A 16,708-nucleotide genomic window follows, 5' to 3' on the forward strand; every position below is an offset into this window, starting at 1 on the left:
TGCTGCAGCACAGGATGAGTCTCACACAGGTAACCCTGAGCACAGGAATTGTATTTAAAGCATTTCCTCGGGTGCTGGGTGAACCCCAAGTAGTTGATCACCCTGTCTTTGTTTCCACAGGGACAGCCACAGGAGAAACAGTGACTGAAATGTCAGCAGTGTCCCAAAAATCAAACAGTACCCAAAGCCCACCTCCTGCTCCCTTTCCCAAGGAAAGCCCTTTCAAAAGAAGACTGCCAGCCTTGCTGTACTGTTTGAAGAATGATCCCAGTTTCTTACCTTTAAATTAAGTTGCAGAGTAAGTCCTTAAGACATGAGATCTAGCACAGGTTTGGGTTTTATTTTTTCTTTTTCCTGCTCTGATTATTTAAACCCTCTCTGAGTTTCCCCCCATTTGAACCTAATGTTATCTCATACACACAGTCGTCATCTCATTAAAGGGAAATCAGAGGAACTGACTTCAATAAATGTTAACACCCTGTGTGAAAAATCTGGCAATTAAAGCTTCCTGCCCCTAGACCTTTGCAAGTGACACATGGCAAATCCCCTTCAGTCTTTAATAAGAGCAGCTCATCAAAGGATGGTGGCACGTGGGAGTGGGACAGGAGGCAGGGGAAGGGAAGAAACAGGAGCACCAAAACTGAAAGGGACTGAGAGACAAAAGCTGATCCTCCTGCCAGAAAGTGAGGAGAGAAAAAGCATCATTAGAGGAGCCTGATAGGCCCAGCTCGTTCTGGAGCAAGGGAGGCAGGATGGAGCTGGGTCCGACCAGGCAGCATCATTTCACAGGGACCCCCAAGTACAGTTCTGACAGGATTTTTGTGCCTGATGCTGATCTCACAAGGCAGAATGTTCTAGAGAGAAGCAAGCAGGGCCATGGACCAGGCTGGCAGCTCTTCTGTAGACCTGAGAGTACATCCTCAAGATAAAAATATCTGCAGGGTAAATTCACCCTCCTTGCTACCTTTTGATAACAACCTGTCCAGGGATAATCACTTCTAATACTGTTTATCTGGAGAAAAAGTTTGGATTTTATTTCTGGATGGGGAGAATTGGGTGGATTTTATCACTGTTTATCACCAGTGAGAAGGAGATGTACTAACCAGGTGTTCAACTTCCCTGTAATCAGATGGAACCTCTCAAGATTTCTTGCTCCTTCTAACTCCTTTTGAAACCTTGAACATGTTTTCTGAGCTATCACCTGATATTTGTACAAATGGAAATTATGATCTTCATTCCCATTCCCTTATGACTCATCTCAAAAGCATATAAAGTAGCAGAAGCATCTTGGAAAAAAGGTACAAAGTATATATTGTAGTGGTTTTTATGACCTAGACTCTGACATTTCTTAATCTGGGGCTAAAAGCTTTCTTTTTGCTTTTTTTCCACTTCATTATCTAGTTCTTCCAGGATGGCAAGAGATGAAAGAGATCTTGTGACAGAAACCACTGATTTTGTGCACAGACAGGTGAAACTCCAGCAGTGAGGAACTGATGATGGACTGGAACTCATTAGCATGAAAATCCTCAGGTGCCTTATAAAGCTTCTCCTCTGAGCCTGCTGAAGTGATAACTTCACTGGAAGAGATTTCTCTGAACAGGAATGGCCAGCCTGGGACTGTTGGTTTGATTGGGTGCACTGAAGCTTCATATCACACCTGAAACACAATCTGTGGAGCCAAAAAAAGTTTGTTAGGAGACCAAGACAGGAGGTTGTGGTGCAGCTTGGCATTTGCCCAGTGTGAGAAACAAGTGAAGCTGAAAATGGAGAGTGTGGCAGCTAGAGGAGAGACTTGCTCTGGGCAGGCTGGGGAGCCCAAAATGATGCAGAGCAACTGAAAAAAGGAAAGATTAAGGTAGGTCTTGGATAGGCAGCTGGGATAGCATTGCCTCTTCCCCTCCAGAGGGGAGGTGTCTATGCACAAAGCTTGGGAGCCTTGTGAAGAGGGGTCACTGCCTTTGTTTGCCTCCATGAGCACAGAAATGCTACAGGAAGAATTTTATATTGAGGGCTGGTGTCCATTCTTGGGGAACCCAGACTTCACCTCCTCCTGTATTTACATAGTTCCTGTGACCATTTCTTCCATCCCTGTCTCTCCTGTTACACTTTTTCCTGTCTGGAGACCTAGTTTCACTGGATAGTTGTCCTTTTTGCCAAAGGGAGGTGTCTCCTGGCCAGTTCCTGGTGCAATGGGCACACAGCCAGCTGGCAGCACATCCCATCCTTCCAGACCTCTAGCTCTCTCCTTGACATCTAATATCCACTCAGGTTCAGCACTCTGCTAAGATTCAAGCACTATTTGTCCTTCTTGGTCTTTAGGGAAGATAGATCTCTTGTATTCAGTTTGCTGACACTGAGGCCAGAGCACAGCCTGTTTTTGGTGACACTGATGCTGCTCCACGTGCTGCAGAAGTGAAGTGCTGTGCTTGTGAAGGAGGTGAGAGGCCACATTTCTTCAGCAGGATCTTTGAGACCTTGAGTGCACCCAGACTCACCCAAAACTTGCACAAACACCAGCTCTGCACTGGGGACAAAGCCCAGTAGAGGAGCCCAGGCAGCACAATGCTCTCTCCCCTCCCATCCAACCCCAGCTCCAAGTGCCCCACTTGGGACCCCCATTCCCAGCACTCCCCAGATTTCTGTCCTGCAACAGCTGCTCACATAAGGATAACTAAGCCAGGAGGGTCCCTGCCTGCTGGGTGGCCCAGACCCCTCCTAAGCCATTTTACAGAAGGCTTTTGTTCTGGCTTTGCTATTGCAGAGATTGTCAGCCCACATTAGCAGGCGTGAGGGGATGCTCAGCGCTGGTCACACACAGCCTGCACCATGAGTGCCTTTGGCTTCAGACCCACATGAGCAGTCCAAGCACCTCGAGTCTCCTGTCCTCCAGATTGTTCTTGGCACAAGCCTTTCCTTTTCAGGGAAAAACAGTCCATGGGCTTTTTATCACACTGCCAGCCTTGCTCCAGCCCCCATGACTCTGGTTCTTCTGTGGCTGCAGCAGAGTTTAATTTCCAAGGCAATTCAGTTTTAGGCAAAAAGCAATCTCAGCACCCCTGCCTGCTGCCACTTGCCTGCAGCATCCCGCCTCAGCTGCTGGAGGGAAAACTCAGCTGGGACCCCTGGGGAAGGCACACGGGCCAGGAACTGCAGGAAGGCGAGGTGTTTGATGTTTGCTTTATTTATTTATGTAGCAGCCACCATCTCCTCGAGCGTCCCTTTCTGCCAGGGAGCGATAAGCTGCTCCCGGCTCCTGCCTGCCCTCCCCTGCTGGCTCCATTTTCTGCCAGGCTCCATCTCGTTAGCATGCACCAAAAATCCCCCACTCACATCCCTGCCGGGCTGCCCTCCCTGCCCTGCCTCCGAAACACTGGAGTGCCATGGAAACGGCAGAGTGTGCAAGGGACGGGGTCCAGGGATGCCCTGGGTAGCCACAAGACAAAGATGCAGCTTCAGAATTAAATTCCCCACTGCCCTTCTCACAGCTGAGCTGAGTATGGTGTACTGTACAAAGCAATTTAAATATGTTTAATTAAATCAACTTGCTTGCATGGTGCTGGTTTGCAGCTGAAGGTCAGTGATTCACAGCTGGAGCTGCACCAGGGTGACTGAGGGCTGAGTCCAACAGGCCCCATCCTTGGATCTCCTTCTTCTGCATCATGGGTGGGAGCAAACCCTTGACATGGGCCCTGCAGTGGGCTTAAACTTCATATTGCTCTCCTGCCCACTGCAGCTCACAGCACCCTTGGTTCCCCATGGTCCAATACACACTAAAGCCTCAGAGTCTGCCAGGGGCTGGGTGTCACCAGGGGTGTGCCAGGTGCTGCTCCTGCATCCCACATCTCCCCTTGCTCCATGCCCAGGTGTGCCCATCCAGGCAGAGCTCTGCCAGGCGCTGCTCCTGCATCCCACATCTCCCCTTGCTCCATGCTGCTGTGTGTCCATCCAGGCAGAGCTCTGCAGGTGCTGCTCCTGCATCCCACATCTCCCTTTGCTCCATGCTGCTGTGTGCCCATCCAGGCAGAGCTCTGCAGGTGCTGCTCCTGCATCCCACATCTGTGGTTGCTGCACACTGCGATGCCCCCGCTGTTCCTTTACTTCTCCCAGCACGCTGCAGCTGAGCAGCCAGGGGAGAGAGGTACACAGCTGGGGAGGATCATTTCTAAAAGGGGGTTGGTAGCGATTTCCATCACAGCAGCAGGCTCAGTGTGCTGAAGAGCAGGGAAAGCAGTTTATCCAGGGTACAGGGAGGAGGATGCCATCGCCCAGGCAACAGCTTTGTTTGCCTCCAAAATACCAACCAGGTTATGGCAGAGCCTTTCCCATGGGCCAGGCCAGCACCAAGGGGACATTTATTATCATGCACGGGCTGGTGTCTTGTGGGGATCTCCAGGAACACCTCTCTGGTCACTGAATTAACAGCAGCCCTCTTGTGTAACCAGGAGCTGCTGGCTGCAGACACCAGTCCTGCCCTGGCTGCAGCTGAGCCTCCACCCCAGCCTGGCCACCCTGGGCAAGCAGCCCCACTCTCACAGTGCCTGGGAGCAGTGTTGGACAGGGCTGGAGAGGGCACAGCTCCTCACAGGCAGCTATAATTAATATCTGGAAGCTGCTGGCTGCTCTGGCAATCCCAAGCTATCCACGTTGTGCCTCTGCCATTCACGTCCCTCCTGCTTTGTGAAGCATATTTATTATTATCTTTATTAATTACATACTGTGGTGCACTTAAAATAGGGAGAAGGGGGAAGGTATGGCCAGTACTTTCCCACCATGGAAAAGCAAAATGCTACATTTTGTACTTGTTGAAAGTAAAAAAAAAAATCTTTCATTTCATGGAGTGTGAGATGCATTACTAATTGCACAATTATTTTGTTCCGTGGCACTCGCAAAACAGAACTTGGAGTGCTTTCAGCAAATTCTGGTGTTGAGGAAATAATGACTTGGGTGTTTTAAAAAAGTACTAAATTACATGCTCTTCCTTTATGACAGTCATTTCTTGGGTTTCTAGGATATTTCTGCCCTAACCCTTCTAAAGATGTAAGAAGCAAAGCTCTGCTGCATTAGCAACGTGCCAGTGTGGATGCTGAGGGAAGGAAGGGGCTGAGCAGGAGCTGCTCCCTGCACACCTCCCAGCACCCCAGGCAGCAGCTGAGCCCCTCTCTGACAGGGGCCAGGCTGCAGGGGTCACTTGCTTCCCCTGGAAGGATGGTCTCATGAAGGCTGGATGACACTTGACACTCAAAACTCATCCTGTGCCCTGCAGAGGTGCCAAAAACATCAGCAATGCAAACAGCTGGAGCAGCTCCTGCTCCCAGGGGGGCGATGCAGGTGCTCCAGCTGTCCAGGACAAAGCTTGAGCAGTGGAACAGAGAAGGACAATGGGTGTTTGCATTCAGTGAGAGGGATGGGGTGGAGCTGGAACAGGGCAGATGAGTTCCTTTCACAAAGGGTGCACAGACTGCAACATGGAAATGCTCCTGGGGAGGTGGATTGTCCACATCTTTAATTGTCACATTAATCGTCACATATTTAGAGGCCCTAAAAGTTCTCCTGAGAGGTGTGTTAGCCCCCCTCTGCAGTGCTGGGCTGCAGTGTGTCCTTCCTTCCTTCCATGGCTGCTCTGTGCCAGCCCAGCCTGCACCAGATCTAGTCGAGACAAACTCAATTTAATAAACTGTAAAACTAATGACATTGAAAATAGTTCTATGGGCTTCTTTCCTGTGTGTTCCTCCCATCACACACATAAAAATCCAAGTGCTGGCCAGCCTCAGGTCTCTCTTCCAGCTCTGCCCTGGGCTGAGGCTGAGGCTGTGCCTGGCAGCAAGAGCAGCACGGATGAGCGAGAGCAATCTCACTCAGCTCAGCAGGTAAGCACAGATGTTTGGAAAACTAACCTCTTCAAGATGAGAAGGAAAATAAGTCTGTTTCAGTGAGATTGATCTGCTGACACCAACAGAGCAATCAGCTGGACTTCTTGGAGAGCAGCAACAAACAGCAAATTAGAAGGTGCCAGCCTGCTGAGAGTTCAGGCAAATTAGAAAGCAGAATGTGATCTCAGCAGTGGCTGGGCTAAGGCAACTCCTTGTGGCCCTGCAAGCCAGCTCCTGGCTCTGCCCTGGTGGCCATGGCCACATGCCAAGGTGAGGCAGCCATGGCCATGGTGCACTCTGTGGGGATGCTGCACCAACAGCAGCCACAGGAACCTTCAGGCCAATCTGTTCCTCCTGCCAGCCAAAACTTTGACTTCCTGTCAATCAGCTGTATTCTTGAGCAATCTCTGCTTCTCTCAAAAGACTTTGAAATGCAGCTACAACTACAAACACCAAAATGGCAGCACCTGGTGTGCAGCAGGAGAGCTGGGCAGGCTCTGCAGATCTGGATTTTCCTAAATGCCCCCCAATTCCACCTAACTGTGCTGTTTCTCAGTCTCTCCTGACAGCGAGAGGAGTGAGCTGTGTTCAGAGTCAATCATTCCCACAGGAGGTCAGGGGGCAGCTCCAGCTGCTGTCACAGACTGTGAGGCTCTGATGACAGATGCTTCCACCAAGGCACAATATTTCAGGAGCTGTTGTTTAGCTGCACTAAGGAGGATCTGAGCATCCCAGAGAAACTCTGGCTTTATCTTTAAATGCTGACCTAACATACACTTGAAATTCCGATCCCACGGGAATGATGGTGCCGATGGTTTCCTCCACCAAACCTGAAATGGCTCCAGATGAGATGGGTAATTAACATTCCTGCTAAAGCCCTCAGAATAAAAAAATCCCAGATTGTAACAGCACAGAACATCACCAAGAAGCACAGATTGACAGTCAAACTCTGCTCAGGTAAAGACAATTACAGCTGGGGTTTTGTCTTTCTCTGAAGTCACAGAATTTTTAAGAAATGTTTGTCCATTGTTCTAAGGAGACAAAACATCACCTGACATTTCTGAATTCAGTTTAATGAAGTTTGCTTTCATTCCTTCCCCCATTCCTGTTGAATAAAGGCAAACACTCCAGTTTCTCTTGCCACTTCTACCGCAGAAATTAATGCTCCTTTTTGGCTGAAATGTCTGGAAGGAGTTAAGCTACCCCTGAAAATTACTGCAATGCTGGATGTGCAAGACAGGCAAAGTGAAGAGTCTGCTAACAAAGTGGAGGAGGGAGAATGCTTTCAAGTGCTTTATAATTGCTAAGATTTTTTTTAATCCTGTTTACATTTCACTTTGCACATTAAGTTCATAACCATGGTGTGTAACCAGGTGCAGTAGCAATATACAAAATCTTATTAAGAGGAGCAAATTAAGAAGATGGGAGGTTCTGGGATGGGAGTGGAGGGGCATTGAGATGGAACTAGCACCTGCTGATTTTCTTCCTTTCTAACAATATATTGCTTGTCAAGAAACTTGAAGGGGACCAACTTCTGTCAGTTAACGATGCACTTGAGAGAAATAATTGGAATGGAAAATGCAATGGCTCACAGCAATCTCCAGAATCTCCTGGCTCCTTGGCTTTCCATCCAGTGAGCACTGCCTTGCTGCAGCTTGGCATCCTCCTGCTGCTCTCCTCCCCTTGATTTGCTAAATGCAGAGGTTTTTTACAAACCTTAAATACAAAAGGGTCTTGAGCAGTTCTAGCTGGATTGAACTATTGGGTCAGCAGCTTTTCAGCCCTGCCAGGAATGCTCAAAATAAAAGATTTAGATTTGAACCAGGTTGCTAATCGAATGGAAACAAGGATCAGCTGATAACTGGTCTTCCTTTAGGAAGTCTCTCACACTGGTTCTTCCATTTTATCAACCCCTTCATATTGCTAGATGTAGAAATGAAAGTTAAGTGTCATCATCCTTAAAGAGAGAGACAAGTCCTGGAGCCAAGGAGAAGTGACTTGTTAAGATTGCTCAGAAAGAAAAATAAGTGCAAAATCAGAAATTTAATCTTCACCTTGGAATTATTAAAATTCTTATTGCTGCCAGAGGAATAGAAGGGTCTGTACAGAGAAAAACAATGGAGATGTGGGTGTACCTCAGGGTTTACATTTCTGTGGCTTTCCTGTGGTCCATAGGTACCTGCTCCCATGGGCTGGGGTTCATTGTGCACCCTCCCTTGAAGAGTGGATCATGAGAGCCCTCCTTGCATCCCAGCACCTTTGGAAAGGGAGGTCAGGAGCCAAATCAAGAGCTGAACCTGGGGCTGAATCTGGGCTAGAATGTCCTGGCAGGCACTCAGTGAAACCCCCAGCCTGAGGCAGCAGCTGGAGGGCAGGTGAGTTATTCTCAGTCAATTGAAGGATCCCACAGTGCCACTGGAAGCTCTGCTGAGCACCCCTGGGGCAGCCTGGGTGCACCATCCTGCTCCCAGCAAAGCCCCTCAGCCTGGGAAAAGGCACAGGGAAAAGCAGCTGGACCCCATTTCCCTGCAAACCCACATCTGCAAGCCCAGACCTGAGACAGCCCAGGCTCCCCATGAGCTCCTGCAAAATCAAAATTCAGTTTACCACAAGCCCAGCCAGCCTGAGCCTGCTCAGCAGCAGGATCTTTTCCTTAATGTAAGAAAAATCTTCTGCAGGAAAAGGGGAATGTGAGCTTTTTTCTGAGCTGTGTCATCTCTCTCTGCCACCTTTAGCTGAGTGCTGGTGTGGAGGTGCCGGGGGGACTCTGACCTTTGTGGGAAATGTAAAAATCATTGAGGCTTTCATATTGTTTAATATTGCTCATTGATTAGTTCCCATCTCCCTGAAGGCAAGTGGATTTGACTTGGAGCCAGAGCTCAGCAGTACCCAGTGCTGTGGGTGGTATTGAGCTTTCAAAAGAGAGAGAAACCTGACAAAATAAAACACAGAGAATGACTTTCAAAAATAAGGACAAGAAAATTAATAACTTTCAGAGTAGATGTCTTTTTTCCTGACCTGGACTAAAAGCTCACTACCATTTGCACAAAACTTTAACTCCCAGAGACAGTCAAACATTGGCAGCTTATTTCAGCTCCAAATCATGAAATTCATTTGTTGCAGCTACAGAAACATTACATGAGCCTGGCTTTAAATTTTTTTGTGCCAAAAATTGGCTGCATTTGCTGTGCCCACCCCAGAGCAGGCTTCTGTGTGCGCCAGCCCTGAGTCCTCACTGATGATCTGGGATGCTGGTGGCACAAATTCACAGAATTCACAGAGTCACTGTGTTGGAAGATCATCAAGTCCAACCCATGCCCTAACACCTCAACTAGACCATGACACCAAGTGCCACATCCAGTCTTTTTATAAACACATCCAGGGATGGTGACTCCACCACCTCCCTGGGCAGACCATTCCAGTACTTTATCACTCTTTCCATGAAAAACTTCTTCCTAATATCCAACCTGTATTTCCCTTGGCACAGCCTGAGACTGTGTCCTCTTGTTCTGTCAGTTGCCACCTAAACATCCCACCTCTCCCCCTCTTGTCACCAGGAATTCCAAGCCCAGCCTGGGGCAGGCAGGAGGAGGAAGAGCTGCCTGTTCAGCAGAGCAGCTGCCAGGGGAAAGGCCAGCAGAAACAGGGCACAGAGCTCAGGGCAGTTTGCACTGAGGCCAGCACGGCCCCCACGAGGATTTCCTGCTTCTCCAGACCTGGAGCATCCAAGCTCACATAAATCCATAAACCCATCCCTGTGCCAGACAAGCTGAATGAAGCAGAGCTGCTGAGTAAGGAAGGGACCCGTTGAAAAGCCTGTTTAATTGCCTTGAAACTTGTTTTGAGGAACCATAGGCAGTAATCTCCCTTCTAATAAAACAGCCAAGAATAGCCATGTCTGGGCAGCTCTTGCTACTTGATTAATCTCATCCCAGCTCTGGCTGCTTTCTCCCAAAGCTTCTTCCACAAAGCCCTGACTCGCCTCATTCCACTGAGTCATCCACAGCACAGATCCTCTGCTCCCAGGCTGTTTCCTCAGGTTCATTATATTTTTAAAGCCTGGGCTGGTTCTCTTCCTCCCTCTGTGCCCAGCCAAGTAAAGGCTGGGATCTGCTTTATGAAGCCAGGAATCCCGGTAACATCCTGCAGCAGGGACTGGTGTTCTGCACATCCCATGCCATGCTGGCCATGCCACATGAGGAGCAGCAAGTAGGAGGAACACACCATTCTCTTCTGCCCACTCATTCCTTCCTTGGTCCCAAGCTTTTGGGATCTCTGGCATTTTCAAATGCTTGTTACAACCCTGTTTGCTTTAAGGGGTTTGTGCTTTCCTGCTAGGTGAGGTCACTGAAATAACAGCAGTAGATAATGAAGAAATAATGAGCATTAAGAACTACTTTCAAATTAATCACAGCTTTATTTATCTATTTCTAGGTACAACAGCACACCTCCAGGCTCCCTTATCTTTTTGGGTGCACCTGGAACTGTGAAAGCTTTAAACTTGCAAATCCAAAAGCTTTAACAGGGTAAATAGTTTTGCTTCCAACACACCAGTATGGCAATAAAAAAAATAAAGAAGAAGAAGAAAAATCATGTTCTATATTTGGTCTTTGGATTTTTTGGGTGTGCAGAAGAGGAAGGTTTGGGGGAGCTTACAGATTTGTACAGAAGCTGAAAAGCTTCTGCCTGCTTAGCAGCCCTGATTGCACCAAGTGCAGAAAGGAGAGAGCTGCTCCTGTTCTTGCTCTTGCTCCTGTTGTTGCCAGCATGAGCCCCAGCACTGCCTCCATTCCTGCCGAATGGTTCTGCTGAAATGTGGAAACTGGCCATGGATTTCCCCTGGTTCTACTCAATGCCTTTAAAAATTGCCTTTCAAGCATCTCCTTTTCCATCTGAGAATAAAACTTGCCTTCCTTCTACTGCAGTTATTTGTGAGAGCTTTATAAAGTGTCCAGAAGGAGAATAATTTTCCCCCTTCACTCCTGGACCCTTCAAAATTCTAAGAAAAATAGATTTAATCACCTTCATAGAAAAACAATAGTGATATCAGTGTTCCTGAGTTATTAAACCCACAGTCTGAGCTGGGGCCCAGGAAACAAGAATGGGATTTTCACAGCATTTGGGGCTTGTCACACCTGACTCCTCAAGGTTTAACTTTTGACCAGGATCTTGCTCTCCAAGCTTGTAAAAAGGATTTGTGCTACACAGTCCATCTTTCAGCTATTTGCAGCAAATCTGGGCACTGCACTTGAGAAAAAGAAAAGCCACAGCAGCAATTCACTGGCCCATGAATAAAATTTTATTAGAAGATGCCTCCATTCAGTCCTGACCACTTTTTTCACTTATACCACACTCCCCAAAGTACCTGGTGGTTGGTTGTGAGCAGTGAGTAAATTTGTGCAGAGGACAGAACTCAGGTGAACTTGCACTTAATGGGAGGGAGAAGCCCTAATGGGAGGGGTTAATCCCTGTTATCTTTTGGAATTCAAGAGCAGGTAAATGTACCAGCAAAATCAGATCCATTTGCATCTTTTTTGGGAAGAAAAGGCAAGTCAAAGCAAGGCACCCATGTGCTTTCTGCAGGCTCAAAAAGCCAGGAGCCACAGAGACCTTCTAATCTGGCCATATTTATCATCTTTCCAGCCTTGACTTTCACAGCAGTCCCCAGTTTGAGCTCATTTTTCAGCGTTTGGGGCTGGCTGGCAGGTTTTCAGCTCCCATCAGTGGAGTAAGGAGGATGTTTACCCCCAGGTGCCCAGGAGTGCTCAGAGGAGCCAGGGGAGGAGGGAGCGAGGCAGGGATGTCTTTGCAGCAGAGACAATGAGGAGGGACAGCTGTGCCACAATCCAGCCCTACCTGCTGCTTTTCAGTAATCACCCAACTGGGCTGGTTTATCCCCCCTCTCTCCTTTCTGGCTATTAAGATTTATGGGCAGGAATGTGCCCAGCTGAGCCTGAGCACAATAAACCTCTCGTGGATGGTAAAAAGCAACGAGCTGCTCTCCCTGCTTGTTAGCAGTCAGGAAGATGGAAGGAAGTGGGAGGAATCCAGAGGGTGAGGTTTTTCTAATGCCTCACTCTTCACTGCCGAACCCAGAGCTATTTATGGTGCAATTATCACCACAGACAGACTCCTTTATCATCCAGCCAATATTCTGGGTACAAATCCTATTGCAGCCCAGCCACTCCATACATCACTGGGGCCAGGCAGTGGCCAGGTGAAGAGGTCTGCTTGCAGGGAACATTTCTGCCAGACCCTGCTGGGCCCTGGCACCCCTGCTCACCCTCTGTTTGTGGTCAGGGAGGAGGCTGTGTCCTCCTGCCCTCCCAGCAGGGCAGTGCACTGGGAGCAGGTGAGAACAGTGCAGGGCTGTTCTGCACAGAGATGCTTCCCACAGGAATCTGCTCCTCTTGGGGCAGGATGGATGGGTTTTACTGGAACACAAACAGCAGCGAGTCTTCTGCACTGAGCATGGCTCAGGGCAGCAGTGGAGGGAGAGGGATGGCAGGGAAGTGACAGGAGTGAGTTTTGAATCCTCTGGGGTTTCATAAATGAGTCACCAGGCAGGGCAGGGTGTGAAGCACCTTACACCCTGGCCATGTCTCTCAGGAGCAGTTCCCTGGGTCTCTGTGTGCCCCCACAGCTCTGGGACACCCTCCTGACCTCCTGCCTGGCCCCTCTGCCTCAGTCAGTGCTGCAGGAATGGTCCCCCAGGAGTCACCTTGGGTGGGCAGCACAGCTCCACCAACCGAAAATTGGATTTTATTTTTTTCTTTTTCCTCTTCTCAGATAGAGAGGAAACTGCACCATTCTCTTTGGTCTGTGCTGGAATCCCTCATGAAGTTTGGCTGCACTTCTCCATGGGGCTAGAGGGTCTTGGAGCAAGCTCTCACTCAGCCTGCTCTGGGCAAAACCAGAGAAGATTGAGTCATGGATGAGACCACTGAAGTGAGGTTTTCTCTTTAATACCCATTTTTTAAAAAAAGACTGTAGATTCTCTGATATCTAACAAGGGCTGAGCATCCCCTTCCCATCCCCACAGGAAGATGCATTTTTTTTATCCATTTAATTTCTCATATTCACAGACTTGCCAGGACCTCGATATATCTGGAAGCCTCTTCCCCTGTGTCAAACGTGGGTGGTACTGGGCACTGCTGGTGGGAACGAGCAGGAACACACACAAGGCTGCTGAGTCACAGAGCCTGATTTTCCTGGAGAATTGGGCTGAACTCCCACCCACGTCACTGTTCCCACTGCCAGGGCAGAGCTTGGATGTGCCCTGGTCTCTGCTCCACCATCTCCCCTTTATCTTTCATTGCACAGAGCTGGGATCTGTTTATTACAGAATGAGCCTCAATACTTGCAAAGAGTGAAATTCTTGAGGCACAGGAGCTAAAATAACCATCACTCACACCGCCTGTTTACCTTCTAATTGTCACTGACTTCTGCCTTTTCACGTTTATGGTGCTTGAAAAGGGAAGAATAGATCTAGGCAATGTAATTTAATACACCAAACATACCAGTTTAATTGCAATCCCCATAAGCCAGACACACAAAACTCTAAACAAATTTGATTAATTTATTTAAATTTGCACAAGTCTTCCTCTCAGACCGTAATTAATGGAGGGAAACAATTAAGGTAAACACGGCCCAGCTGAGAGAGCTGTCCTTGCTAAAAGTCACACTTTATTTTAATAATGCTGTATTTATATAAGTTCCACACTTTTAACAAGTTTCCCATTTCCTCGATATTTAATCAGTCCTGTTAATGTTTTCCCTGGGCTCAAAGGGTTTTGTGAAATCAGGAATCAGCAGGGAGAGCCCAAATCCCCAGTGGGCACTTGTGATGGATGTGGCTGTGTGCAGAATTTCAGGGGTTAATCCCCCCTCCAGGTGCTCCCCAGGGGCTGAAAGGTGCCCTGGATCTGCTGTGGGAGGGCTGGGAGACAGCCCCTTGTTACTGTCCCAAATCCAGAGCTTCCCAGTTGCATTGCTGGTGTGAGGGAGCTGAATGGTTTGGAAAAGGCTTTGGAAAAAGGCTGTCAGCGTAAAGCTGTTTATTAATGGTGAGAATTACCAGCCGTCATACCAAGGCAGCTCCACCTGATGCATCATCCCACATCTCCTGCTCGGATCAGGGCTTGGCTTTGCACAGTTCCCACGAGCAGCACAGCCAGGGAATGCCAGGGCAGCCCCTCCAAAGTGCCACTGCACAGGAGACAAAGCCATTTGTCCCTCTGTCACTCGGTCTCTTCACACAAGCCCGTGGCCACCACGCTCTGCTCTGTGCAGGACAGGGGTGGATTTCACCCCCTCCTGCAGCCTGGCCAGAGGAAGGGACAGCACCATTGTGAGATCCCATTGTCCTGGTGTGATTTTTGGGGTTGTCCTGTGCAGGGACAGGAGCTGGATTCGATGTTCCTGGTGGATCCCTTCTAACTAAGGATATTTGATGTTTCTCCAGGTGAATAGACAGGTCCCACTCCAACGGCTTCAGCAGTGACTTTGAGTCATTTTTTTTTCATCACTTGTCATTTCCCAGCTTTGAATACATCCCGTGGGTGAGTTTTTTGAAAGAGATGGCACATCTGTCTTCATTGCTTTCCTCTGCTTTCTTTTTCTTCTGAAAAAGCAGGAACAATACAACCCATCTTTCATTGCACCAACTGGTACTGCTAAAGGGTGGAAAAAATCAGGTGCTGTTTTTTTCCTTTTTCTTCCCATGTTCATTAACTTTAACATGTACTGTGCTCCTCTTCCAGCACTAATGTAGCATTGCTAGAGAAGAGAATCTTAGCTCGAACAATCTTGTGTTGATTTTCTGCTCTCTCAAGTACCGGCTGGTCTAATTAGTTTGGAAATGCACCATTTGTTAAAGAAAGATGAGGCACAGTCTGACACCTGCTGTATTAATTATTTACCTCTTTATCTAATTGCCTGCCCACACTGTTAGGTGAGGGAAGTTGTCACCCATGTCTCAATTTGAAGGTGTTGAACAGGAAGGGAGGAAATGGTGCTGTTGGGGAGAAGGTCACATTTTGGGGTGATGGAAGTGGGGTCAGGGCTAGCATTGGTTTACACCTCCCCACAGATATAAAAACAGGTGCAGGATAATCCCAGCATCCACAAAGGGAGGCTGGGTGGGTGGGAAGAGATCCCATTTGGAGAGTGACTGCCAGGGACATGTTGGGTGAGCAGCACATTTCCTCTTCCCACCCCAGCTCCTGCCTGTAAAATCCAGAGTGGTGTTACATGAAGGCCAGAAATCATTACTAGGTGTTGTTGGGATGCACAGGAGAGGAATTCAGCTCCTCACAGAATGGCTGGGTGGGACAAGACCTTCAAGATCACCAAGTCCAACCCATGCCCTAACACCTCAATTAAACAATCGCACCAAGTGCCACATCCAGTCTTTTTTGAAACACATCCAGGGATGGTGACTCCACCACCTCCCCAGGCAGACAATCCCATCCTTCTTTCTGTGAAAAACTTTTTCCTAATATCCAACCTGTATTTCCCTTGGCACAGCTTGGGGCTGTGTCCTCTGGTTCTGTCAGTGCTGCCTGGAGAAAGAGACCAAGCCCTACCTGACTACAACCAGCTTTCAGGAATTGTAGAGAGTGATGGGGTCACCCCTGAGTCACCTCTAGGCTGAACAACCCCAGCTCCCTCAGCTGTTCCTCATAGGGCTTGTGTTCCAAACCCCTCTGGATGTGCTCAAGCGTCTCAACGTCCTTCCTAAACTGAGGGGCCAGAACTGGACACAGCACTCGAGGTGTGGCCTCACCAGTGCTGAGTGCAGGGCAAGAATGACCTCCCTGCTCCTGCTGGCCGCACCATTCCTGATCCAGGCCAGGATGCCAGGGCACACTGCTGGCTCATGTTCAGCTGGCTGCTGACCAGTGCCCCAGGTCCTTTCTGGCTGGGCACTGATGATGGGGAGCAGAACACCCCAAATGCCCCAGTGCCCTGCTCCAGTCCCAAGAGAGCAAACTGGCTGGAGCAGGGAGAGGAACCTGCAGCACAGCCCCTGTGTGCCTGGGGAGCTGGAGGTGGACTCAAAGTGACCTGCACAGGTGCCCAGCTCTCCTGTGCTGATGGAGAGCTCAGGAAAGCCCAGCTGGGGCCAGGGCTGGGAGTAGGGCTGATTTTGAGAAAAACCAAGGCTCTGGCAACAGTCGATGCTGCACATCCCTTCTGCTGTGCCTTCCTCCTCGCCCGCACTCAGCCTCTTCCTGACATCTAGTGGGAGCAGGGCAACACGGCAAAGGCATCCTCACCAGCTCCAGGATCCCAGGCACTCCCCAGCCACAGGTCAGGCACAAGGCTGGGCTGCCAGAGCCACCAAAAAAGGCTGGCACCAGCCACAGCTCACAGCTGGGCTTCACCAGGGCACAGCTGCTTCTGTAGGGCATTGCTAGGGAGGAATTCAAGGTGTAATTCCTCATGGAAGGCAGTTATTAATGGGATAGCAGGGACACTGCTCTGGAGCATGGGTCTGTTTAGGGTTTCTGCCATCCCAGAGCACTTGAGCCCTGTCCCTCTGTGCTGCAGCTGTTCCACGTTCCCAGGAATGGTGACAGCACAGCTGGGCAGTTCCCTTCTTGCCCTTGGTTCTGGATGGCACCTTTGGGAAGCAGAGGGGAGAGGTGAGATGGGAGCTAGAGCCAGGTGAGAGCTGTCCCAGCAGGACATCAGCTTCCATCCAGGACCACCCTCCCATTTTAGACCCCATGCACATCTCCCTGGATCATCTCTCATCCCTAATGCCACTGCTGAAAGCCAACCTACTCCCAGCTCCCAGCCCTCTGCCCATGGCTGCAAAGGTAGGACAGGGA

The sequence above is a fragment of the Catharus ustulatus genome, chromosome 15 (genome assembly GCF_009819885.2).
Source record: "Catharus ustulatus isolate bCatUst1 chromosome 15, bCatUst1.pri.v2, whole genome shotgun sequence".
In the NCBI taxonomy this organism is placed as follows: Eukaryota; Metazoa; Chordata; class Aves; order Passeriformes; family Turdidae; genus Catharus; species Catharus ustulatus.